This window comes from Eulemur rufifrons, chromosome 16 (assembly GCF_041146395.1).
Source record: "Eulemur rufifrons isolate Redbay chromosome 16, OSU_ERuf_1, whole genome shotgun sequence".
Classification (NCBI taxonomy): domain Eukaryota; kingdom Metazoa; phylum Chordata; class Mammalia; order Primates; family Lemuridae; genus Eulemur; species Eulemur rufifrons.
Genome location: NC_090998.1, coordinates 91,007,556 through 91,023,659, shown reverse-complemented (window position 1 = coordinate 91,023,659; position 16,104 = coordinate 91,007,556). Strand labels below are relative to the sequence as shown.

The 16,104-nt window shown below is 51.5% G+C and overlaps 1 pseudogene; it reads right to left on the bottom strand.

The window, feature by feature from the left end:
* Nucleotides 1-12,974: 12,974 nt before the first annotated feature.
* Nucleotides 12,975-16,016, bottom strand: LOC138397584 (large ribosomal subunit protein uL30 pseudogene; annotated as a pseudogene).
* Between the last annotated feature and the right edge of the window lie 88 nt (nt 16,017-16,104).

The window sequence follows — 16,104 nt, the reverse complement described above, 5'->3', positions numbered from 1 at the left end:
CTGGGAAGCGAGGGGCAGCTGGTTTCCTTTCTGTTTGCAATGTTGTCAGTCATTCTCAAGTTATCCACCTGGGGGCGCTGGTGGGCTGAGGCTGTTCCGCTGAGGCTGTTCCTGAAGCAAAGGGTTCAGGGCTGCCCCTGGCTAATGAAGCGGCGGCAGGAGCTGAGCAGAGAGTCTCTGGCTTGGCCAGCCTCGATGTGTCCCCTCAGGGCCCTACAGCCCCCTCCTGCCTCCCAGAGCCAAGCTGACAGCCTTTCCCCCACCTGCCTTCCTCCATGCCCACCAGGGGCCTGCTCGGACCCCCGTAACCCCAGCTCTAGCCCTGAGTATGGGAGGAGAGGGACCCCCAGAGCAGGAGTGGGGCCAGGCCTGGGCTGAGCGAGTCCTGGGATCCAAGCTAGCTGGCCTCTCCTCTGGCCGGCCAGGCCCTTGGCCATGCCCCTCTCCCTCTTCCATCTCCAGAGCTCCTCCTTGGCCTCCATCTTCGCCCTGAACCCGGCCTGATGACCTCACGGAGCTGCTCGCAGGCTCACGGAGGGGCCTCCACCACCCCTCATCTCTCTTTCTCTGTATCACCTGCTTCTGGGCCTGAGCCCGGTCTTACGCTCCCTGAGGGCAGGCCTCCGAGCAGTGTGTGGCGTGAGTGAACAGCCCGAGGCTCCCGTGGTGGGTACAGGGGTGTGTCCAGGCAGGTCAGGGCCTCTGGGGGACAGGCCCTGGAGGGAGGGGATTGTGGTTGGGTCCCTGCCCCTTGCATTCCCAGCATGAGTTGACGCATGGGACTGGCTTTCTGCTAACCAGACTCCAAAACACTGACCAAGAACCCAGAGTGGCAAGGTCCTAATTTACACAGATGGACACAAGTGTGGGGTGACCCGCCCAGGTGAGCCGCTGAGGGCGGTGGGAGCCCTTAAGCTGCAGGGCAACAGCCTTTGTGCAAGGTGCTTCTGGGCTCACCGAGCCAGGCCTTTCCCACTCACCAGGTGGGGGAGCATCTCCGTGGGGTGGTCATCCGGTGCCACATGGACATGGCACTAACTAAGTGGCCTCCCATGGAGAGAAGGTTATTGCCTTTCCAGTGTCTTCCCAGACTTCTGACTAGGAAGGAGAAAACCTCGGTTTGCTGCTAGGACACCTGGCTGCCTCTGGCCAGCCGGAATCTCAGGCTAGAATCTTAACTACGTTTCCATCATACACTGCACTTATCTTTATGGTCACTGCCTATTTTTGGCAGGTGATACTTGTTTACTGCTTGTGATGACTCCCCAACACAGCCCCGTGAGCGCCCCCTCATGGGAGCTCTCAGCTAGACCCAGAGATTTGTGTAAATCGTCACCTCCACATCACACGGGGAAAGCGGCTCCAGCCACGTGGTGTGCCCAAGGCCACACGGCTAGAGGGTGGAGGGGGCTGGGATTTGAACCCAGGTCCACCTGACATCAGAACCTGTGTTCTTTCCTTTGCCCCAACTCCTGACGACATTGAGGATCTGAATCCTAGAGGCTGCCTCCTTGGAGACTTGCCCTAGGGCTTTCTCCGGACTCATTTCTTTTTGCCATGTTTATTCCCATGATGTTCCTTGTTGGAGCCTCAGCCAGGACCTTGGGAAGGGCCCCACACTGCAAGTCCATCAGCAGATGTTGAGGCCACTTACGCCTTCCTCTGAGCTCAGTCACAGCACCTGGGAAATGGGCTGTAGCCCTGCCCTGCCCCCCGCACATGGCTGCAGTGTGGGTCCAAGGAGGTGCTAGACAAACCCACCAACTCCAGCTTCCCTGCCTTCCCTGACGCTGGGCCTCTCCCACCTCTCCATCTCCCCACACAGTACTGGTGCACGGAGGCTGCCATGTCCTACACACCTGACTCCTGTGGATGTCGATTATTGAAGTCTGCTGACTGATAGAGCTCCCAGTAGCAAAGCTGGAACACATTGGGCAAAAAATAAACAAGTACTGGATTATAACCCAAAGTAGGACAAAATTTTAAAAATATACTCATGAATCCATCTGATATAAACAAATGATTGAGAAAAGAAAGGAATACGGGAGAAGAGACCAATCTCCCATGCATAAGAATTCCAAACAACTAACACAGATACTCCAGCCTCAAGAAGGTGAGCATAACTCCCTGCTCCTTAGGTATGGGCCACGTGTCGTAGTGTCCTTCCACAGAGGACATCTGACTGGATCCTTTCCAGAACCCCATTAGGAGCCTACACTATTATTCTCATTTTACAGATGAGGAGACTGAGCCTCCGAGAGGCCAAGCTCTAGGTCAGTTGCTCCGAGTCACACAGCTGGTAATCAGGGAACTTTTCAGCTTCCCTGCAGCAGTCTCATTCTGATCTCTGTCTGGCCAGTTGCCCATTGTGTGCCCTAGGATCCAGCGGGGTGTGAGAGGTACATTGGTACTCAGTAAGACTGTGGAATGAGTGAAAGGAGGAGCGAGCAGAGAGGAGAGAAGGGGAGAGAGAGCAAGACTGAGTTAGAGATGGAGTGCTACCTGCTGTGACTGCTGTGAGGCTGTGTGGCTCTGGGCAGGCTTCTTGACCTCTCTGAATCAGTCTCACTTTCCTCATCTATGAGATTGGGATAGGCTTTCCTACCGCATAGGGTTGATGTGAGAATAAAATGAGGTCACTAATGTGTACTGGATATGAATTCCATCCCACAGACACAGTTGTTCGAGAAATGTTTTCTGGTTTTCTAAAAGGCAATTTCAGTCTCGATGCCCCCACTCTGCCAGGCTGGCAGGAGACATGACTACTCGCTGAGGAGTGTCAAGGTGAGGGACTGGGTGGGGCCTGGTTCTTGGTCCTTGGTGCTCACAGGTCGCTCAAGGATGCCCATCTTCCCAAATTGGCATAGGGGGACTCAAACTGAATAGCTCCGTCTCTCCAACCCCCTGGGTCCTAATAGCCCATATTTACCTGGAAGGCCTACAGTGTGGCCCATTGAAGACGCAGGTGCAGCTAAAACCATCTTGCCTTGTTGCCTAAGAACGGGGTGACTCACGCCTGTAATCTAACACTTTGGGAGGCCAAGGCGGGAGAATTGCTTGAGGCCGGGCACGGTGGCTCACGCCTGTAATCCTAGCACTCTGGGAGGCCGAGGTGGGCGGATCGTTTGAGCTCAGAAGTTCGAGACCAGCCTGAGCAAGAGCGAGACCCCATCTCTACTAAAAATAGAAAGAAATTATATGGACAGCTAAAAATATATATAGAAAAAATTAGCCGGGCATGGTGGCGCATGCCTGTAGTCCCAGCTACTCGGGAGGCTGAGACAGGAGGATCCCTTGAGCTCAGGAGTTTGAGGTTGCTGTGAGCTAGGCTGATGCCACGGCACTCACTCTAGCCTGGGCAACAGAGTGAGACTCTGTCTCAAAAAAAAAATAAAAATAAAAAAAAATAAAAAAAAAAAAAACGAGTCTGAGCAACACAGTGAGACACACCCTGCCTCTACTACTACTAATAAAAAATTAGCCAGGCTGGTAGCACAGGCATATAGTTCCAGCTGCTTGCTCAGGAGGCTCAGGAGGGAGGATTGGCGGAGTCCAGGAGTTGGAGGTTACAGTGACCTATGAGGTACCACTGCACCCCAGCCTGGGTGACACAGCAAGACCCTGTTTCAAAAAACAAAAACCAGAACCCCCCACCCCCACCCCCAGAGGTGGGGGAGTGGAGCTTGAAACACAGTTTGGCCACTCGTCAAGCCCCAGGTTCCCAGTGTGGGTGGAAGGGAGCATTCCCCCACCTGGGGCACCTTTCTCTAATTGCACAAAGGCATCCTACCAGCCAGCAGAAGTGCTGGGGCGCCCTTCAGCTCCAGGATCTACAGACTCCCTCAGCCCCTCGCCACTTGCCCCAACCCCAACCCCGGGTCCGTCTCTCTGGACACTCCTCCCTTCCCCGCATCCTCACGGAGCTGCGCCCATGCCGGGGAATCCTCTCCCAGCCCACTCCGGGCAGGCTGCTGGGCTTTCTGCCCCGCCACACCCTTCCTCTGGGGCAGCGAGCCCAGGGGAGGGGAAGGGGAAAACGGAGAGAAAGCAGAGCCCAGATTAACATCTCGATCTCTCCCTCTACGGGGCAAAACGCCTGCACCTGCCAGAGGCACAGGGCGGCTCATCTTGGGTGGCTCCCTTCCTCCTTCGTTTGCATAAAATCACACAGGTTTTTAGGTTCTGAGCACTTTCCCATACTCTCCATTGCCAAGCGCACACAGCAAGTCAGGGACGCAGGCTTTCCCAGCTCGGGGACCCTGCGGCGCCCCGCCCCGGGCGGAGGCCAGCTCACTTCCACGCCCTCTGCGTAGACCAAGGTTCGCCAGAACCTGCCCTGTGCTTCCGACAGGAAATACCGAACCCCCTTGACGCCGCCTCCCTCGCCACCGCGATTGGCTAAGGGGCGTGCACCTGACCCAAACTGAGCCAATGGGAGAGCGCTAACCCTGTGGCAGTACTGATTGGGCCACGGATGGGCATGTGACGTAGCAGACCAATCAGGGCCCTTCTCGAGGGTTTCTCTACCTGAGACCAGCTCACCTGTCCCTGAGTCGCAGCATCAACGTGTGAAGAGGCCCTTTAGCGAGGGAGAGGTGAGGCTCACTGGCAGAGAAAGGTGGGGGCGTAGACGCCTTGGCTCTGGTCATCCCCAGCCTTTCCCAAGGCCCACCCTTCGATTTGAGGAGGCTGCCCGAGGGTCTTTCGAGTAAGTTCCTCCTTCCTTAGCTAGTTTGAATCACGTTTCTGCCCCGGGCTGTAGAGCGAGCATCACGTTGGGAACAGGGACTCCCCTGGCGTGGTGGCGCCCGCCTGTAATCTCAGCTACTGGGGCGGCCGAGGAGGGAGGATCGCTTGAGGCGAGGAGTTGAGATCTCGTCTCTTAAAAAAACAGATAAAAAATATGGACTCCGGAGTCAGCCACCCTGGCTTCAGGTCCACACCAGCACTCCAACTCACTAGCTGTGTACCTGGGGGAAGTTACTGAACAGCTTGCTGCCTCAGTTTCCCCACCTGTAACCTACATTGGGTTACTGGGGATTAAATGAGTTAATAACAGTACTTGGTACACAGAAAGCCCTCCGTAAACACCAGCCCCTCAAACAGGAGCATGCTGGGTCCTACACCTGGGACCCTTGACTCCTCCCTACATAGTGGAATCTCAACTGTGGCCTTATTTGAAAATAAGATTTTGCAGATATAATTAAAGATTTCAAGATGAAATCATACTGAATTTAGGGTGAGCCCTAAATCCAGTGACTGGTGCCATTGGAAGATACCAATGAGGAGAGGACACATACATAGAAGAAGGTCATGTGAAAACCAGGGTGTGGGGGCAGAGATTGGGGTTATGCCACCACAAAGAATGCCAAGGATTGCTGGCAACCACCAGAAGCTAGGGGAGAGGCTCGGGAAGTTTTCTCCCTAGGAGCCTCCAAAGAGAATCAGCCTTGATTTGGGGCTTCAGGCCTCCTGAACTGTGAGATAATAAATTTCTGCTTATTGAAGCCAGCCAGTTTGTGGTCATTTGTTAAGGCAGCTCCAGGACACTGACACAAGCTCACACAGGATGCCTGTTGGCAGTTTGGCTGTATGACCAGGAAACTTTAAAACTTTGCCCTCTCTGGGAAGCCAAGGCAAGAGGATTGCTTGAGCTCAGGAGTTTGAGACCAGCCTGAGCAAAAGCTAGACCCTGTCTCTGCTAAAAATATTTTAAAACTTAGCCATGCGTTCTGGTGTGTGCCTGTAGTCCCAACTACTCAGGAGGCTGAGGCAAGAGGATCCCTTGAGCCCAGGAGTTTGAGTTGCTGTGGGCTAGGCTGATGCCACAGTGCTCTACTCAGGCCAACAGAGTGAGACTCTGTCTCAAAAATAAATAAACACAGAAATAAAACTTTGCTCTCTCTTTGCCCAAGCAATTCCACGTCTAAGCATTTATTTTTAGTAAATAATTGGAACACTGCAAAGTTGTCCATGCAAGAGTGTTCCCCACAGTTGTTCAAAATGGTGAAAAATTAGTAAAGAACTAAATACCCATTGACGCAGCTCGGTCAAATACGTACCTGTGTGTGATGGGACATCAGGCAGCTGTTAAACCCCATTGTGTGGACTTTAAAAGAGCTTATGTAAACACGTGAAAACATATATCTTAAAACAGTATGTCTGCACAAACATATTGACCATAAAAATGATAAATTGGACTTCATTAAAATTAAGAACTTCTATTCATCAATATACAACATTAAGAGGCTAGTTTCTAATGCTAGTTCTCCCACTAACTGGCTGTGAGACCTTGAGTGAACTATTTCAATCCTCTATGCCTCAGTTTCTCATCTGTGAAATGGGGAGAACCTCATACGGTTTGTTCCAGTTAACTGTTATTGTATAACAAGCCACTCTAAAACCCAGTGGTATACAACAACAACAATCATTTCATGTCGTGACACATCTGAAATTTGGGTAGGGCTTGATATGGGTGGGTGGCTCATCTGTGCTCCAAGGGTGTCAGTGGGGTTGCTCCACTGGTGGCATGAGGCTCTATTTCCAAGCTGGCATACTCACGTGGCTGGCAAGGTGGGGCTGGCTGTTGCCTGGGAGCTCAGCTGAGCTGAGGATTGGCGGCCTCGGTTCCTCTCTCCTCTAGGGCCTCTCTCCAGGCTGCTCAGACTTCCTCACGGCATGGCGGCTGGGTTTCACGAGGAAGTGTCCCAAGAGTCAGGAAGTAAAAGCCGCAAATTTCTTGTAGCTGGGCCCCAAAAAATGGCAGATCACTTCTGTCTCATTCTATTAGTCAAGCAGTCATATAGCTCTGAGGAAAGGGGAGGAGACACAGACCCCCCATCTCTCACTGGGTGGGGCATCAGAGAATTTACAATGTTTTAAAACTGCTACAGGTTGCTGTGAGGATTAAACCATATACAGAGTCTCAAGGGATCATCCCATGGATCCGTTCTTAATATGACAGAAGGGAGCTTTGTGGGGAGAAGCCAGGCAGACATGGCTTAGCGTGTGTAGATGCTAGATCAAAGCTAGCGTTAAAGTAAGAGAACAAACTGACATTGTTGCTGCCGATTAAAGACACCAGGATACTCCTGCCTCAGGGCCTTTGCACTTGCTGCCCTCTCTGCCTGGAGTGCTCCTCCCCCAGCTATCCACAGGGCTGCTCCCCTACTTCCTCCAGGTCTCTGCTTCGGTGTCGCCACCTCAGGAAGCTACTCCCACTACCACCTGCATGCCTGTGACCAGCTCTGCCTTTCCTTTTCTACTCGACATTACATGTTTTTTTAAAAATTGTTTCTTTTTTATTCTGTTCGCCACTAGAATGTCAGTTTTTCAAAGGCATTTTTATCTGTGTTGCTCACTGCTGTATCCCTAGCACCTAGAACGGTGCCTGGCACATAGTAGGTGCTCAGTCAAGATAGGTAGAATGAATGAATAAACCTGGCGGTGGTAGCTCAAATGCTACCTCCTTTGTGAGGACTCCCTTGATTTAACCCACGAGGGAAGGGCCTGGGCTGGGGTTTTCCTCCCCACTGTTTTCAGCTTAGTGTTTGTGCATATCTCTGGAGACTGAGCCTAGGTTTCCCAATCTAGCCCACGGCACACTGTAGACCCTCAGGGAATGAACAGTACCTCTTAGTCTAATTTCCACCTGTCCGCAGAGCCGGCTTTGAAAAGCGTGTTTGCATCTGGCATCTCGGTGAGTCTTCACCACAGCCTTCTGAGATGGGTGTGATCATCCCCAGGTGACAGATGTGGTTCAGAGAGGAACAGTGGCTGGCCCAAGCTCAGACAGCTGGTTGGGTCAGAGCTAAGCCTAGAGCCCCAGTCTCCCACTTCCCAGGAAGGAAGTGCTCGAGAATGACAGGTCCTATGGGGGAGCCAGGGAGGATCTTGGAAATCAGCTCCACCGGGGTTGCAAATCCAGGGCCTGCAGGGCCCACAACCAGGAGCTGGTGGAGCAACAGTCTTGGTGGGTCACAAGAAGCCAGAAACCCTAACTTAGCAATTGATTCAAATGAAGCCAAAATCCAAACGGGGAGCAGCCAGAATGGGTTCCTCTGTAGGAGGATGCTGTCTTTGGGCCGGCAGTTTGCAAACTTTGCTCTGCACCGTATCTACATCCTAGACCGACCCTCCACTTTATGGTCCAGAGAGAGGAACGATTCACCCCAGGTCACACAGCTAGAGCCATGATTTGGACATGGGGATCTGGCCTGGGGAAGACAGGATTAGGGGGGTAGTGACTTCCCCAGCCCCAGGTCAATTCCTAGCGTCCACCATAAGGCAGCCCAGGCAAACACCAAAGAGGAAAACCAGATGTAGACGAGTGGGGAGGGCTGAGTTTCAGAAGCAAACAGACCCAAGGTTCGGCCTCCAGCCCCAGCTCTCGCCAGCTGTGTGGCCTTGGCAAGGCACTCCCCTCTCTGAGCCCCGGCCTTGCCCCTGTAAGATGGAAACAGGATGCCCTGGGGAGGGATGACCTGCTGTCCAGCTTGGCTGGTCAGTGTGAGTTCCTCCACCCCGGGGGGCCTGGCCAGATTCCACTTGCTCAGGTTATGGAGCCAACAGGTGGCACTTGCTTTGAACACTTGCTACATGAAGTCCTGCTGCAGTGACCACATAGTGCCAGCTCCGTTCGTTGGGAGATTGCATAAGAATGGACTATGTGGCTTCAGGAGAGGCCTCAGGACGGCCCTGCTGACACTGGAGCCAACCTCACCATCCTAGCGCCCCCTCCCTACTGAGCTCCCTCCCAGCTGAGCCGGTGCCTGGCTCCTCCCTGACTGCTCACTCTCTGCTTTCCCAGTCCTGTCTTCATTTAAAAAATAAATAAACTCACCCTTCAACTTGCAAAAGCCCTAGGGGATTAATACATTAGCTCCACAGAGGCCCAGCTGGGGGTGGAGGGGGGCTGGTGATCTGGCTGGTTCTGGCCTCCCCCTCCAAGGCTATGAAGACCTTGCCCTGCCACCCAGGGCCTTGGAATCCAGCCAGCTGCTTCTGCAACAGGAATGAGGGGACGGGCATTTTGGGCAGAAACACCTCCCCTCCAGGAGGTCACTGTTCAGCCCACCATTCTGGCCAGCCCCTGCATCTCTCTGTGGGTTGTCCCCTCCTTCCTTGTCCCAGGGCCACGCTTTCCTCCTTGGGCCTACCCAGCCCCTTAAGAATTCCAGACCTACCCCACTGCCTCCCAGACGTTCCCTGTCCCTTCCTATGCCAGGCCCATGGCTGGCACCCCACCCAGGCAAGCAGCTCCTCCCCAGCGGTAGCCTCAAGCCCATCGGCCCTGCCTGCTGAATGTTCCTTTCACGCCCTGACCACAGGGCCTGAGCCTCCTAGCATGTCGCCAGCCACCACATTGGTCCCAAAGGGAATCAAAATATTTCTCCCCAGAATATGGAGGATTGTTAAATTAAAAACACTGAAAGTGCAGGGACACTCTGCCTCAGCCTGTATTTGCCTGATGGCAGGACATAAATCCTTCCTCACCAGGGACCGCACTTGCTTATTGGCCCAGAGAAGGCACTGCAGGCACCAGAGGAATCTGGAAACAGATTTGACTGTCTTCTCACATTTTCCCACCTTTTAGAAGCCTGGAGCTGCTCTCTCCTTTGTCTTGTCACTGTATAGGATTTATGGCTCTTTGTTAAAATAGTATATAAGCAAGGCCCCTAAACCACTGTGTTGCAAGAGAAGAACTTTTAAACTGAGACCTCTGCCAAGTGATGGGTACGGCACATGCTAATAAACTTCTGTTTTTTTTGTTGTTGTTAATCTGTCTTTTGTTTTCAGGGGAGACTCTCAACTAAGAACCTAAAAAGGGACAGAATAGAAATTATGTTTTCTCTCTAATTTGTTGTGGGGCAGGCAGGAGGGAGGAGTGTGTGCAAAAATTAAAAATTAAAAAAAAAGAGAAATTATGTTTCTACCCTACAGTTTCTTTTCTTTTTAAAGAGATGAGGTCTCGCTCTGTTGCCAAGGCTGGAGCACAGCGGTGTGATGATCTAGCTCACTGCAGCCTTGAACTTCTGGGCTCAAGCGATCCTCCTGCCTCAGCCTCCTGAGTAGCTGGGACTACAGATACACATCACCACGCCTGGCTAATTTTTAAAATTAAAAAAACAAAACAAAACATGTCTCACTATGTTGCCCAGGCTGGTTTCAAATTCCTGGCCTCAAGCAATCCTCTTGCCTTGGCCTCCCAAAGTGCTGGTATTATAGGCATGAGCCACCATGCCCAGCCTAGCACAAGTGTTTTAATTTACCACATCTTGGTGAAAAAATTAGACATTGTTTGCCTGAAATTCAAATTTAACTGGATGTCCTATATTTTATCTGGCAACCCAAGTCACAGTCCAAACAACCTAGACATTGTGAAGTTGTTTTTTTTTTTTTTTTTTTTGAGACAGAATCTCTCTCTGTTGCCCTGGGTAGAGTGCAGTGGCATCATTACAGCTCACTGCAGCCTCAAACTCCTGGGCTCAAGCAGTCCTCCTGCCTCAGCCTCCCCAGTAGCTGGGACTACAGGCCTGCACCAAGATGCCCAGTTAATTTTTCTATTTTTAGTAGAGACAGGGTTTTGCTCTTGCTCAGGCTGGTCTCAAATTCCTGAACCAAAGCAATCCTTCTGCCTTGGCCTTCCAGCGTGCTAGGATTATAGGCATGAGCCACTGGGCCTAGCCCCATGGTGAAGTTTTAATAGAATTTTTTTTAGTATAAGTATGTTCCAAGCAATGTTTGGGACATACTTATACTGAAACATGATTCTTTATCTGAAATTCAAATCTGACTTGCGCCTGTTTTTATTTGCTAAATCTGGCAACCTCGTTCCTGTACCCCTAACAGGGACTTGGGGGACCATTAGGGGTAGGACAGCTTCAACCCAGCCTGAAACTGTTCTTGCATCTGCCTGAAAGCCTCCTTCCCAAACTCCCCCTCCAGTCCCCAGAAGGCTGGAGCCCAGAGACTCCTGGGAGAGCTGTTCCACTGCTGGCCCAATTATCTGCTCTCTGGGTCTCAGCCTGCTCCTCTAGAAAATGGAGCTGATGGTTTCTTGCCCCAGCCTCTCCCAGGGATCAAATTCGGAGCTGGGTCAGGGCTTCTCAGCCAACACGACTGAAGGAAAAGCGTTTGTAGGGAGTTTCCGCTCTTTGGCTCATGGCAGGACTTTGGGAAATTAGGATAAGAGGTTCTTTTTCTCCCCCAAAGCAGTTTGTACACCTGCTAAACCACTTCAGTGATAATTGATTCAGGCCAGGATCACCCACAGATGCTGAAACCATTCTATGGAGTTTGTTGGGAATGGGAACATTCACGCGGTTACCTTACAATGGTGCTACCCACCACCAACAGTGGGACAAGCTGACATCACGCACCTCCCGACCGCATCTGTCTCCAGATTAAAGGAGACTAAAGAGACTCGCCAAATAAATGCAATACTTGACCTGGGATCAGTGCCTGGACCAGCAAAGAATAGCCAGAAAGGACATACGGGGTAACTGGGACAATTGGAATATGGACCGGGGGTCAGATAATAGTACTGTATCCACGTTAAATTTCCCAAATTGGCTAATTGCACAATGTAGGAGACATGTAGGCCAGTGTTTAGGGGCAAAGGACCAAACATCTACAGCTAACTCTCACGTGGTTAAGCAAAGCAAATAGAGAGACAGGGAGGGAGGGAGTGTGGACGGTGGGGAGGGAGAGAGGTGAAGTGATGACAATTGCTGAATCCAATTGTCTGGCGTACTATTATTCTTGCAACTTCTCTGTACATTAAATGTTTTTCCAAACCAAATGTCTGGGGCAGCACATACTGCAGAATAAACTACCAAAAGCAGAAGGGGCTTTAAAGACCCTGCAGCCTTCACCAGAAAATGGGTTAAAACAAACAAAAAGACCTTGCAGCCTGCCCTCTCTCAGACAAGCAGGCAAGGACTCTGAGAAGGAAAGGTCTTGGCCTGTGGTCACAGTGGGACGCAGCAGAGCTGGCCAGACCCTGCCTTGCTAGATGTAAACACAAGGCCCCAGGCCTGAGCCCCAAGAACAGTAGGGGAGCACCTAGTCAATGTCCTCCCATTTCCTCTCCCTGCTCTCCAAGGTTGCCCCACAGTCAGCACCTTGTGGACTTGAGCAGCCCCCATGGGGTTCAGGGGAGAAATCTACCCCTCCTTTCCAAAGAAACTGGACCACAACTTCCCACCACCTGTTCTGCCCACCACCCCTGGGGAGACATCCCCACCTCTGGAGGTGCAGGCAGGATGGAGAGGGGGAGCAGGACTCAGAGAAAAAGGGACAGGAACTTTGACAGTGTCCCCTGGGGCCTCACTTGGCCACTACAAGTGGACCCGAACTCCAGGAAGGGAATTTGTTGGGAGTTGAGGCCTAGATCAATAACTGGGCAAAATAAACACCTTTGGGTCAGTACCTTGCCAGGGCTGGGGGCAGCCAGAGGACAGGATTGTTGGCCCTGGGGGACTAAGCCAGCTGGAGGAGGTGGACCGCCAGTGATCTCCAGGCTTCACAGCCCAGGGGTCATAGCAACTGTCCTGGCCACACAAGTACTCCAACCAGACAAATTCTGGCCCCAGTCGTAGCTTCAGCTTCAGCCTTTATCCACTTCTGCATCAGGTCTGCCTGGAGGCCACACGTCAGTGGGAGGCCAGGCCTGGCATGGGGTCACTTTCTAGGGGAGCTTCCAGATGGAACCAGGAGTGAAATCTCCTTTTCTGCTTTACACATTGAAATTGTGTCAGTGGGTTGAGATATAAATGCAAACAGGATTTATTACAAGAGCAAAATGCTTCAATAATATGTGTTGATTGTGAATGATGTTAATTTTATGTACAGAAACAATTATGAAGAGGTTCAAACAGATTGTCAACCTAAAAGAAACCCAGAGAGACAGGCTCTCGAGAACAAATGATTTTATTAGGGAACAGCAGGAAGATTGCAATCTGGGGTACACAAGCTATGGCACTATATGGCTTGACACAGGCATGTCCAGGGGGGTGGGGGGAAGGGGAATCTTTTAAAGACAAAGAGAAGTTCGCTTGTTTCAAAACTAAAGGTTACAAAGACCAAAGGTTACAGGAGTTTGTTGCAGGAGTTGGTGTGAGTTTATCAGCTACGGCTAGGCAAGTGTCCTGGTGCAGGTAGCTTATCTGACTTGAATCCAGAGCTCTAGTACAGAGATGTCTTATGATAAATTCTGCTCACAAGCATGTTTGTGCGACGGCTTCTTTGTCAAGGCCTCCCTGACTCCATCTCGCTACTGGCAACTTCCACAAGATAAATAAGGAAAGCAATAGAAGGTTAGTCAGATCTTAAGAAAGGCAGTCACAGCATGATAACTTCAGGAGGAAATCTATTTCCTCCTTCAGTCTACAAATGCATATAATAATTACATAACCACAAAAGGCAGAAATATATATAGATTCCATCCCAATTCTGATTTTGTAGGATTGTTTCCTGGGCTAGCATTTACAGCCTTAATATCAACTGTATTTACACTTTGTTTAGTTTAAGCTATTAGATGATGAGTCTTTCGAGGAAAAGTCAGGTGTGGGAATTCTTTACAGCTTGTGGAGGGATGATTTTTTTTTTTTTTTCCAATTTGAAAGCAGTCACTGTTTATTAACTGACCAGACTGCAAAAATAATCATGGTAGAGACCTTAGTTCTTTCTTCTACTGAGCCTGTTGATGTGGTCTTCCCTGTGGCCACCGTCTCCTCCTTCTACACAATGGGTTGTCTTTTTCTTCATTCCACCCCGTGGAGATGACAACTTGAAGGGCCACAGGAAGTTATTTGCCTCTTTGAGGTGTTTCCCAACAGTATAGATCTCACGAATCAGATCCTCCATGCAGATGGTGCCGTATTTACCCAGAGATGGAGCAGTCAAAGCGTTATCTGTCAACGCAGTTCACTTCCTACTGATCTTGCCATAACCACGCTTGTCAACTAGTTCATTACTGACTTCAGGTTTGCCCCCCCCCCCCCACCTCCAATATATGGTTCTACAGTCTGCAGGCTAATTGAAGCCTCGTTGAGCTTAACAAAGGCTGCACTGAAGATCTGGTGAAGGCGAAAAAGCTGCAGCACCTTTCGGACCTTTGGGCTCACACCGTTGACAGCTCTGATCCTGATGACAAACGCCAACTTGGGTTGCTCTGCAGGAGCACAGAAGTTGCTGGCTTTTCTTGCCATCCTAGCCGTTCAAACCTCAGTTCTGTACATCTGCCTGTATTCCTGGTGACAGTTCTTAGCTTTTCCATAGATAAGCTTCCGCCTCGCCTTTTGGAAGCAGCTTTTGGGCAAACTTCTTTCTCAGGCGTTTGATCTTCAGCTCTGCGAAATCCCTTCACTTTTTCTTAAGGGTTTCTGGCACAGCAGGAACCTTCTTTTTCTTCTCTTGGACACCCTCCATGGTTCCAGCCGGAAAAGAGCTGTGAGGGATGATTAAAAGGAGAAAGCCAACTTTGTCACCTCCAAATTTCACAGGAAGAAACTCCAACATCACATATTCACAAGCCATGATAATCATCATTCATTCTGATGTAATATAGGAAAGGAAGAAAATCCTAAGGTACAGGGGCAAATAGGAGGCTCTGGGTGACCCTCTGCAGCGCTGGCCCCCATGGAAGGTGTCTATGGACAAGGGTGCGTGTGTGGTGGGAGGCCTAGAAAGCACCCTAGCAAGGGGGAAGTTACTGGTCCCACATGCTAAAGTCAACCTTTATGATTTGATGACTTCCTTTGTATTTTTTTTTTTTTTTTTTTTTTTGAGACAGGGTCTCGCTCTGATGCCCAGGCATGATCACAGCTCACTGTAACCTCGGATTCCTGGGCTCAAGTGATCCTCCTGGCTCAGCCTCCCAAATAGCTGGGACTACAGGGGCGCCACCATGCCCAGCTGGTCTTGAACTCCTGGCCTCAAGCAATCCTCCTGCCTGGGCTTCCTAAAGTGTTGGGATTATAGGTGTGAGCCACCACACCCAGCCTCCTTTGTAATATTAAAATTGTAATCATTAAAATTGAAATAATACTTACCTGATCCTTTGCCAGGTTTATCCATGTATTCAATGGTGGTAGGTCCCTCCTTCCACGCTGCTCCCAGAGTTCTCTTTTTAAAACCAGCAGGTCATTCATTGAAGGTGACTTTGAGAAAAAAATTTAAAAAATAAAACCAGTAGCTCACTCCCTCTCCTGCCTAGATCCTACAGGGCTGCAGCCCTCCGCCCGCCCCCATCTCAGTGCCTTCCACCAGGGCCCCACATTGCCTCTCTCTGACCTCATGACACCACTGTGCGCCCCACCCCCGCCCCTGCATCTGTTCGCCTCCTGTCTCCAGGCTTTCCAGATTCCCTCTATGGGCAAGGTGTTTCTCCTCTTCTCTGCCTGGCCAGGGTCACACTGCAGGCCACAGGCCAACTCCTCAGAGTACCAGGAGCTCACATCTGGATGCAAGACCCTTCCAGGAGGGCAAGGCTGGAAAGTGACCCTAGGGCCCAACACGGGGCTACATAGAGGAGGTGCCCACTGTCTGTTGACTCATTCAACAAGTATTTATTGAGCACCTATTATGTGCCAGGCCCTGTGCTAGGCTTCAGGCAAGTAGGGGACTTCAACCCAGGAAGGGTCCTGCCCTGGGAATGGGGTCAGGGTGGGGCAGACCTCCCCCTCGTCCCCAGGGAAGGCACAGGGTGGCTTCAGATAAGAGCCACAAGGACCCTCCACATGTGGGGTAGTGGGGTGGAGAGAGAGGGTCAGGGCAGGCACCGGAACAACAAAGAGCTGGCCCTGAGCCCGCTGGGGATAGTGTTGCCGAGGGAACCGCAGGCCTGGAGGTGGCATCGCGCTGGGCAGCGGCAGGAACAGGCCTGGCGGGGTCGCTCCTGCAGGCCTCGGGGAAGGTTCTGGATTTTATTTTCGATCCCAACAAGGGGCGCGCCATGTTGTTCCCTTTATGGTGGCGAACGAGGCACAGAAATGGCCAGCGCCCCACGCGATGCCGCCGGCGGCCGGAGCTCAGCGCTGCCGGCAGGACCCGCTCTCGGCGCCGCGCAGGGAGCCCGTCCCCCTCCCCGGCCGCGCGGGC